At 41.0% G+C, this 10,851-nt stretch overlaps 1 long non-coding RNA gene across 1 annotated transcript; it reads right to left on the bottom strand.

Annotated features, from left to right (window-relative positions):
• Positions 1-1,233: 1,233 nt before the first annotated feature.
• On the bottom strand, positions 1,234-9,932 carry LOC125701220 (uncharacterized). The gene is made up of 3 exons (XR_007380172.1): positions 9,830-9,932; positions 4,443-4,571; positions 1,234-3,040 (listed from the first exon to the last, which is right to left on the bottom strand). It is a non-coding gene; the product is annotated as an uncharacterized LOC125701220 (long non-coding RNA).
• Between the last annotated feature and the right edge of the window lie 919 nt (positions 9,933-10,851).

The following is a 10,851-nucleotide window of genomic DNA, read 5'->3' as shown; positions in this document are numbered from 1 at the left end:
CTACAAAGGGCGTGTGTTAAGCATATGTATCAGGCACATGCTGACTGCAGAAGATGATTTCCCTGCTTCCAGTGATGGTGATCCTGGCTCTGTCTCCTTCATATGTTTAGAGAAAGGATGGATGTGTTTCTTGGTTATTGATGTGGAGTTCTGAATTATGGGAATTTGACATGCTAGGACCCTCTGCTGAATAGTAAACCTAGAAACAGGTCAGGAGTGCTTACTGCCAGGTGACTTTATCACTGCTGATTCTGTCTGCATAGTAAGCATTAAGTTTATAATCATTATTTATAGTCCCCACAACACAGCTCACCTGAGGAATGCAAGTAAAGGAAAAGCTTGGAAAGACAACTATTGCAGCTTATTTACAATGGCTCCATTGGATCACAGCACTCTCCAGATGCATGTTAAAATGGCAATAAAGAAAGCAAAAGCATTTTTAAAATCTGCTGTTATAGCTTTGCATTGGTGACATGTATTTAAATCATCTGCATGCCATCAAACTTTGGTTCCAATTTAAATGTCACTGTGGAAGCTTTTTCTCATCCCTTCACAAAGTCATTTGTCACCTTCCAATTCACGGCAATGAAAGGAAGTGAACAGAAGATTAGATAAACAAATGAAAAATCTTTGTTTTTAATGTAAAATGCAACCTTTGAGACCTCTTCTCACCATTCAACAAAAGAAAAAGCAAAGCAAACCAAAACGAACCACTACAACCATTAGAGGAAACAACAGACAAAAGAAAAACTTTTTTTTTTGTTGTTTAAATGCTGGAACTAATGATCAAATGAAACAGCCATTGATCACCTGGCTGCCCAAATGGATTTTTACCTTTCCATTTATTACCATACTGTGATGAATTTGAATAAGTTATGGGGGGGGGGGGGGGGGAAATCAGTGCTAGAGCTTTCTCCACTCTTTCATATTAACATCAAGAAAGCAGCCTCTTTTTTCACAAGTACAAAAATGCATCCTTATTTTCAAGTAATCTGACAACCTATCTTATTTAGTCTGTTATTTTTCCAAGAATTCCCAGTCTGTGCTACCCCAAATTAGAACATTCCTCTGAATTTGAAAATCTTCGACATCCTAGCACTTCTTCTGAACAGTCATCTTATTTTTGTCTTAGGCAAAATATTATGAGCATAATCCATAAGTAATATAATATGGTCTCCATAACAGAAGACACTATTAAACCTTTATTTCATTTTTATTTTGCAGTGACAACGATAGAACAGCCACACAAACATGGATTATGTGATAGCAGTGATACAAATAATGGTTACTTACAGTCATAGGCCAAATGTAGGAGGTCCTAAGTTGTCCAGTATTGATCCTGATGATATTAGAATATAAACTTTTCCCTTTTTTTTAGCTATTCAGAGAAGATATTTCAAGTCGAAATAATTTTGAGACTGGCTTCTGGTAGACACAGCATTTCCGATTACAGTCCATTACTATCAAATACATATTTGGTTTGCCGTAGCAGTAAAAGTTCTGAATTTTCCCCCAAAGCCCAGCTTCTGCAGTCTTGTGATTGATATGAGAGTCACAATTCTTGCATAAGAATAATCAAAACTGCAAGCTGGACCCAGAGAAAATGCCTTGAGAATGTACAGCTCAAATTATAATACCAAAAGATGCATTAAAAGGACTCAGAATGTTCTTTTCAGGAGTCGCATCACTTGATGCCAAACCCAGGCTTGGATGGAATTGAATCATGGGCGCATTCACAAAGTCTGGTCATTTGAGTCAAATTACTTACGAGCCTTCAATTCAAAATTCACTCGAACAAGGATGTTTGTATTCTACTGATGTTTCCAGGCTTTGGGTCAAAACTAATTTGTGGACAAAGTAATTGTAGACAATTTCACCACCCGAATAAGTCATGAAGTCAAAATCAGTCCTGGGGATGGGGACCATCCCACCCAGCAAATGAATTCTGACACTGGCACAAAGGCGGAAGGTGCAGACCTGTCTTTACACTGATTATGAAACAGCACCCTAACACTTGGTTTTACAGTATTTCATCTATACTTGTTAGCATATGCCTATTGCTCAATCTGCCCAAAGCTGTTTGACTCAATTTACAGTCTCCAGGGCACAGCTCAGTAGTGAAAGCATCCATACTCACTGACTTCTGTCCTGCTTTCCTTTCCTACTCCTAGCACTGATGTAGCTGGTCCTATAGTATCTGCACAAGACATGTTGAAGGCATTCTCTGTGCCACCTGCCACCTTGTTAATTTCTGCAGGTCTACCTCTCGTTTTTTTTTAATGCAGCTCTTGGGTTTGGATGTATTTATTCATTTATTTATTTTTCCCATCAAGGAATGACATTTTAACACTAAAGAAATCAGTTGCTTAAATTTACAATTGCCAAATTGGTATAGCTGTCTTTTGCCATTTCTGCACCAGGTACAGTTTGTAACAACAGAATGGCAAATGGCACTGATATTAGAATATGTTTTTTCTATAGTCCATAAATCAAAAATTCTCACCAATAACCTGAACGTATGTGAATACACTGGTCAGTTTAAAAGCACAGTTTTAGTTCTTTGCAATCTGCTAATGTACTTATGGGAAAATTTGGCATTCATAGCAACAAAAGATTAGATGCTCTAAATCAAAGCCTATCACAAGCAGGTCCCCATTTCCCCATTCAGAAATCCCAGCAGAGCTGGATGAATCTGCTTTGTGACTTTGGCTTCTTGTTCTGCTCTCCACAGGCAGATGATGATTTTTTTGTACTCACTATTTAAATTATATGCTGGATAACCTCAGTAAACAATTCTCTCTTAGCAAGTCGCCATTGAGCAGTTTCCTGAGGATGCTCAGTGCTCACTCTGGTTCAGTAGGAGGCGAAGATCACCTGAAGTCCTTGCAGTCTCTATTGGATGAGCAGAAGCCTTAGAGCACGGCTGTCCAACCTCTTGGCTTGCCTGGGCTGTACTGAGTGAAGAGGAATGGTTTTGGGCCACATACACATTGGTTGCTCCAAAAGTAATGCCTTCAGTTTATTTTCATGGAAACTACAACTGATGCAAAGAGCAGAATAACAGTATTTGACAGTGCAAATTCTCAGCTACTAAACATCATCACCACCATTTGATGTGCATTTTTGCTGTGTATGAACATGAGCCTGCATATTGTGATCATAAAATTCTGCACCAGTGAAGGTGACTCACTGCCGCCCCTGCTGAAAAGCACCATTCAGTGACTCCCTGTGCTCACATCCACTGTTTAGTCTCCATAATCATTCAGCAAGAGCCAATGAATGTCAGCGGGTGACATGTTTTCCACAAAGAGGAATTCAGTTCTACTCCTTTGCTTCATCCACATTTCAGTGTCAGACACCATTCTGTCAGACTGACCCTCTGTCACATAGCAGCAAAATGGAATGAAATGTTGATGGGAAGGTTCAGTCTCTACTGCCAACCCACCAACATCCACCTCTAATGTTGTGGATCAAATTAATAAAATAGGAGGCATTATTTTCAGAGCAACCCTCATAAAATATGTACTATAGCTAACATGTAAGGAACAAAACATTTTAATATTTAATATTTTTATTAAAACATTAAAAAAGGGGGAAAAAAAACAAAAACACAAAACTAATAGGCTGTTCGACTTTGTGTGAATAATCAGTGTTGCTCAGTGGCAGTGGCTGCCATTCTCAGTGAGCTTTGAAGGTGTTCATCAGTGGTTTTTTGATGGAATTTTACTCTTCTGTGCTTCATCTCTGAGAACAGTTGTACACAAATGTACATACTGACACAAAGTGATGGCACGAATAAGGCATGATTGTGAAGCGAGGGATATCTCTCTCTGCAAAGAGGCTTATTAAGGTCTGGTAAAGGGACACGATCACATTTTTGAGTTGAATATCTGCAACTCTATACATTCCATTTGAAAATTTGCAGGCAATGTATTTATGCTGACTGAAAATGGAATCACAAACATAAATTTCTTTTTTTTTTTTTTTTCAATCTTGAAACCTATTCTCAAATTCCTGTGTTAAACCAGAAAGTAAGGCTGTGTATATGTCATGTCCACTGGGCTGCGTTTAGGCAACGTATCAAAATGCATAGAATGATTTGCCATAATTTGAGTTAGCATTACCCTGTGCACTCCCCAGGTCCTGGTTTCAGCCCAGACAGCTGATCACACACCCTTGTTTGGTCACAGTGAGCAATGGGAGCATGCCCAGGGCTGGGCAGAGCTGCTGTCAAGGGGCAGGCTGCAGTGTGAGCTGTGCTGGGCTGTGGGTTGGACATGTATGCCTTAAAGACTGGTTTACAATGAAAAAGGCTGTGATTTGAATTCCCTTTCTAAGAATATTTTGTAAACTGCACTTTTTACCATGAATGTGGATGCTCCTTTCTGAAGTGGGTTTTTTTCCCCACTTCAGAAAGCCCACACTTACTACTTACTGCTTACCAGGATTAAAAGGCAGATGCAGCTCCATGAATCTGGAAGGTTATCCATTGTGTGTCAAGCAGATGGCTGAATAGATAATATCTGAGAAGCTGTTTAGTTTCATGCTTGAATTCCACTGCATCTGAGTATCTGCAAAACATTATAAATACTCCAGCACAGCAAGATAAGCTAAATCAATATAGTCATAGAAAAATTCCCATTGGGTGTAACAGCTCATATAATAACTGTAGCTGTCTAACCAGGCAACCTAAAATATCCATAAAATTACTTTATTTGTACATTTTGGGATTATTTACCTAACCTGGAAGACTCTGCTGATCACAAGGATTCTTTGAAAACGTGCACACCTACTAATAAAAATATTTTACAGCTTGATTTCATACTATGTAAGTTCCCCAGTGCCTGCCAATGAATTCTGAGTCTACCCACCTTTTCCAGATATGGATTTCCATTAGGAAGAAATAAAGTAAAAAATGGCATTAGTGCAGGTTTTTTTATTTTATGGGCCACGAGAAAAATCACTGATCTCATGTCTTAAATGTTGGCCAGGAAAGCAAATGACCATTCAAAGGAGAATTATAGAAGTGGAAATCATTGCCAATAAATAACGCCAATACTGAGAGCACAGAGATGCACCAAGTACATCAGAGGAAAAAAAACCAAAACATTCTTACCACTGAGATCCTAAACAACCCTGGCAGCAACGTCCAAGAGGACAAAACTATATATTCCAGTGACTCTGAGAAGGGCATTCAGGCTTCTTCATGAATAGCTTTGAAATCATCATACATACACAAGCACAGAAGCCTCGGATAAAGCCAGGAGCTGTGGTTTGTGGGGTGCTTGTTGAGCTCCAACAGAACACGGAGGTGGGTTGTACTGGCACTTTCCACTGTAGTGCAGGGCAAGAACTGGACTGGTTGAACTGGTGAAAATTATTGTGTTATGTGTGAGCACTGAGTGGGCACAACAAAGTTACTTCTTCTAAAAGTCTTGGATCCTCTCACGCTTGTTCTTGGCGTAGCAAGCTGCAGAGGAAGGTGGCATATATTATGGAAGGAGGACCTGACTGAAGTCTTCTCATTTAGATGCTAGAGGTAAGTATATGAAAGCAGGAATTCACACTGCCCATTTTTAGATGACTAACTAGTCTAATTTGACTTTCTCTGTAATTAAAGGAGAAACTCAGCCTGCTATGAAACAGGAACCTAATTTAGCTGCTGTAAGTCGCACCACAGAGGAGCTCTCTCTGCTACCCATCTAGTTCCCATAGGAGGGAACTAGAGGAGATCAGGTACTTAAATTAATTGAATAAATGAGATACCTGAAGTTGAGTGGTACAAATGCCCAGTGAAGCACCCTACAACAGAAAGGATAGCAAGATTTCTAGTGCTGCATGGACGACCTTGAATGGTATCCAACCCAAATGGCAATCTTCCCATCAACTCCTGTTCTTCGATTGCTGATGCTGACAACGATTCACTGCATGAAATATTGTTTAAGTGCCATAGAATGGCTTAGTGTTGAAGCAAAATGGAATGTCACAACACTGAAATCTTGGATAAAGTCTTTTTGGTTCAGTGGTACTAGAATTCAAAACAGACCCAGAGGGTGACAGAGCAGCAGAGCAGATGTGCAGTAAGGGAGAATTTTTCATGGTAAGTATAGGTGTCTGCAATAGCAAATTTGACTGTAGAAGAAAAGTTTCTAACCCTGCTGGAAGATGAATTCCTCTTTCTAAGATAACAGACTCGACGAAACAAAGAATAAATAAATACAATTCTAAACAAAAATTAAAGCACAATGATTAAGCTTTCAGCTTCTACCGTAGCCTGACAACTGATCTGACAAGTTAACACATGGGTTGGAAAACAAAAAAACTTTTTTTTTTTTTTTTCCTTAAAGAAAGAGGGGGAAAAATTCCAGATTTTGAATAAAAGCTGATTTTGAAACACTGAAATGACTCCTATTGATTTCAGTGGTACGAGCACACATGCAGTCTTGGGGTAAGAACTTTTGAATGTAGCTTCATGATTTTAAAGTTTATCACTCCTTCAGAAGATGTAGAATCAAAGGATGTTTTCTTCCATAAGTAGATGGCATATAGCAGCTTCCCTCTTTTCTCAGTTTTGTGTAACTACTGCTGAGGCAATAGTTCCAGGTTCAGCTTGATGAATTCCTGCAGATAAAAGTCCTGAATTCTTACGCCTGCATTACAGCAGAGACTCTTTAGATGGAATGCTTTAGCTGTTTGGGCTAATCGAGGTCCCTTGGCACTGCAGAGACTCCATGTCCTAGAAAAATCATCCCAAGATGGCCTTGAATTCACGGCTCTTCTGTTCTTGTTCCATTCCCATTGAGCAGCAGCTTACAGAGATTCATTTTATAAAACAACTCTCAGCTGACATCTGTGGCCACCGCGTCGTCCCTGATCACCGGAGCAGAAGCATTTTGCTGCCTTCTCCCGGTCCTCCAAGTCCTGTTACTGGAAATGAAGTTTCGATGTCTGAAGCACCGAAGCAATCGCTTTTGCCCATGGAAGATGGAAGCACTAAACTGTTAAATTAACAGCTGCAAACAGCTCATGGAATTGGGATAAAAACAAATGAATGCGACTCCAGTTCATTCCCTCCGAGCAAGGCACAGCCTGGGGCAGATCTGTGTGCTCAGAGCACACAGCACTCAGCCTGGCAGGGGCTGCAGCCTCCGCTTCCACCGCCAATCAGTTTGGATAAAAACACTTAAAGGGAGAAAAAAATCATCTTGCAACCGATGGAGAAACCTTAAAAAAGCATAGGGAAAGAGAGATTTTCAAGCCCCGCATTGCTGCTCAGCTGGGGGCATTTTTTTCTGGACTGTTTCACCCATCCCTACGCGGTGATATAAAAGTCAGTGCTTCACTGAACTTCCTAATAGCCAGGACATATTTCCTGTGCAGCCCCAGCGCTCGCTCTCACTATGAGCTTTCTCCTAAGCAGCATGACACAACATATTGTAAAGGGAAAATGATAATTAGAAGGAACATTCGAGCAGAAGAACTTGTCTGGAAAAATGCTTTAGTTAAATGAAGCGATAAAGATTGTTTTTAACTTAATCTGTTAAACACACACACTCGCATGCACAGATGCAGATCTATCCCAGTACGACAGTGTCTGTTCACCACAGTACTGCAGATCGGAGGTGGAGGACAAACACAGAAAAGGACAGAAAAGAGTTCTTGGTTTGATTTTACAGAGGATAAATGGAGGTGCAGGGACATAAAGACACACTGAGCACCCGTACTCGTGAGCAACATGTTACATAAGATGCGTGTGTCCCCACACTGTTCCCACAAGTCACCAGCCCAGGAACCTCTGCAGGCTGTACAGCTGCACGCAGCTCCCCCAGGGAAACCTGCATCACCAGGAACTCAGTGCAGAATCTCATCTGCATCACAAAGCTCTCCTCCTCCAGGGCTACTGGTAAAACTTTTAGCATTTTCAGGATAGGAATGGAAGATGAAGAAATGTCCAAAATAAATTACAAATACTGGAGAGAGAATTAAATAGAAAATAGTGTGCTGAAGGGAAGAAAAACAATCTATTGCCCTGACAGTCAATTTCTGTTTGAGTCTTTGGCTAATGGGAGGGATGGCAGGAGATAACAGCAATCAGAAATATCCCATTTTTCAATTAAAAAACATTTCTTACCGTATTCTTATTTCCCCCCAACAAGTTGTGAAAATGCACAGAAAGATAATAAAATTTTACTTAAATTCATATTTAAGTAGAAAAAAATTCTTCTCTGAAAGAGTGACGGGGAGGCATTGGCACAGACTGCTCAGGAAGGCAGTGCAGCAACCATCCGTGGAGTTGTTCAAGAACCATGGAGGAACATGGTTAGTGGGCATGGCTGGACTAAATGATCTTACACATCTTTTCTAACCTTAAAGCTTCTATGATTCTATGCTTCTATGCATACATACCCTTTCAAGATAACACAAGGGCCCAAAAGCCCTCAGCCCAATCATAGCAGCTTCGCAGTCACAAAAATATTTATTTGGTTCTTGCTGTGCATGAAGAATCACCTGTTTGCTCTCTCCACCACATTCTGCCCAAAGCTGCCTCTGTGGTGTAGCTTCAAGCAGGAGAAGCCCTCTCTTCCTGCTGCATACTTTCAACAGCAGGAGTCGCAGCGCCAAGCTGCTCCCCAAAATACAAATCCTGTCATTTGGTCAAAGCTTCTTGAAACAAAGACAAAAAGGTCTCGCTGCTGAAAGACAATCTTTGTTTGAGAGCTGGTTCAACAGTGCTCTCAAATGATAGAACCATCTAGGTTGGAAAATACTTTCAAGATCAAGTGCCAGCTACTGAGCATCTACTGAGACACATCACTGAGTCATGCTCCTTAGCGCCACATTCACACATCTCTTTTGTACCTCCTTGGATGGGGACTTCACCACTACTCTGTACAGCTCCTTCCAAAGCTTGACCACCCTCTATATGAAGAAATTCTTCCTCATACCCAATCTAAACCTCTACTGGTGGAACTTGAGATCATCTGTTTACATCTTCTTGTTTGCCACCCAAGAAAAAAGATCAACATCCTTCTTACGAGTCAGGAAAGTTCTCACTGCGGAGTCTCAGGAATAAGACAGTGGGGCAGCTTATGAATGACCATGACAAATAAAAGCCAGGAAGCAAAATGGAAATCGAAGTGAGAGGACGAGTTTTCCTGCTGCCTGTAGCACTGACTGAGCCTGCAACTGTAGCACAAGAAGGAATTTATACAGCCACATATGCATCTCTCCAGAGCAGAGATTTTTCTCTTTCCTGCATTAATGTAGGATTTCTTTTCTGGTGGCTGTCTGCTTTCCTCTTTCACCTTTACTTTCCTTTGGTCTTCAAAGACAGAAAAAATAATGGAAAGCAGAGCTGGATTGCAGCCTTTGCTGGGAGGCACAGGGCAGAGCAGCACAGCTTGTTTGTTCTCAGGCTCCTTTCAGTAATGCTGGAAGTCAGGCTGGGACAGGACAGCCGTGGGGCAGTGTTACCATCGCTCTGTCTCTCATCGGTAAATCACATCTTCCCGACTAACATTAAAATTGCCAGCATGAAGAAAAGCCAGTGACCATTTAACCTAGTGGCTTATCTCAGAAAATGATCAAAGCTGCAGATTCCTGGGAAAATACAAAAAGCTACCACCCAGGAGTATAATTTAACAAACCTTAGTGTAATACAAAGTAAGTCTAAAGAGGAGCCGTGAGCACATTCAGAAGGACTCTTAATGACTAACTATTTTACTATTTTACTATTTATTCTACTATTTAGTCCTCTTTGAGTCTGTCTCAAAATCATGTCCTTCTGCACAGCAGATGAAATGAACCTGGCATCCTGACCAAACCTTACCTGAGATTGTCCATCTATGGTAATCCAAGAGGAGAACATGGCCACGCGGGTACAGACCCTGATTAACTGTTCCTTCTGGATGGGAAAGGGTAGAGGTGCTCCTGCTTGAAAAGGAAACGAGTGATGGGAGGTAATTTCTCCAGCAGAATTTCTGTAGTTCACTATCAGCACAAATGATACATTTCTCCTTGTTGGATTTTATGTTTCCAGTAAATTTCATGCAGGTGGAAAGTGCCACCCCCACAGCCCTGGAGGCCCAGGCACTGTTGTGGAGGTTATTTCTTTTCCTGACACCACCTATAAACAAGTGTGTGTCTTTCCTTCTTTTTTTTTTTCTTTTTTCTCCTCTCCATTCTTTTACAAGCTTTCCCATCACAACTGTGCCCAACGTCCCTCTTTATGCAGGCAAAGCATGTTCATATATGGCAGGGAGAAACACTACCCCTGTTCAATGACAAATTCTAGGTATCTTCAGTCATACAATAATTCTGTGGTCGTGTTCCAAGCATAACCATTTACATGAGTTTAATTGTAATAGGGCATTAATATCCAAGTTAAAAAATATATATACTTCCCCACAAATGGAGCATCTGGGTGCTCAGGTTGCTTGATTTGGTATCCTTTGTCCTTCCCAAATGAACTTCTTTTGCTAGAGGAGTCAGTTGCAGGAGGTGCTGCAGCAGCACTTGCTGCCAGCATTGCACAGCCCTCATTTTCAAGGCAGCGTATCAGCCATCCAGGCTGAGTAAAACACAGTTCTGAAAGTGTGCCTAGTAGTGTGGATTGGTTCAGGTTGCCTCTGAAGGCTGAGAAAGTCCATTTTCTGCATCAGTGACAAAAAGACAGAGCATGGAATGGTCACTGACTTTAATAGCAGCAGGACAGGCTGTAGCTTAAAAAGAACCTGCTCCAGATGATCCTTCTGAGCTTGTGATTTATTACTACTTCTGCAACACCGGTGTTGTCACAGATACTGATTTTGGGTGAAAGTCTGTGGGCTGTCAGAGAGTTGCAGTTTGCGT

The sequence above is a fragment of the Lagopus muta genome, chromosome 16 (genome assembly GCF_023343835.1).
Source record: "Lagopus muta isolate bLagMut1 chromosome 16, bLagMut1 primary, whole genome shotgun sequence".
Lineage (NCBI taxonomy): Eukaryota > Metazoa > Chordata > Aves > Galliformes > Phasianidae > Lagopus > Lagopus muta.
This window is presented reverse-complemented; position numbering and strand designations above follow the sequence as displayed.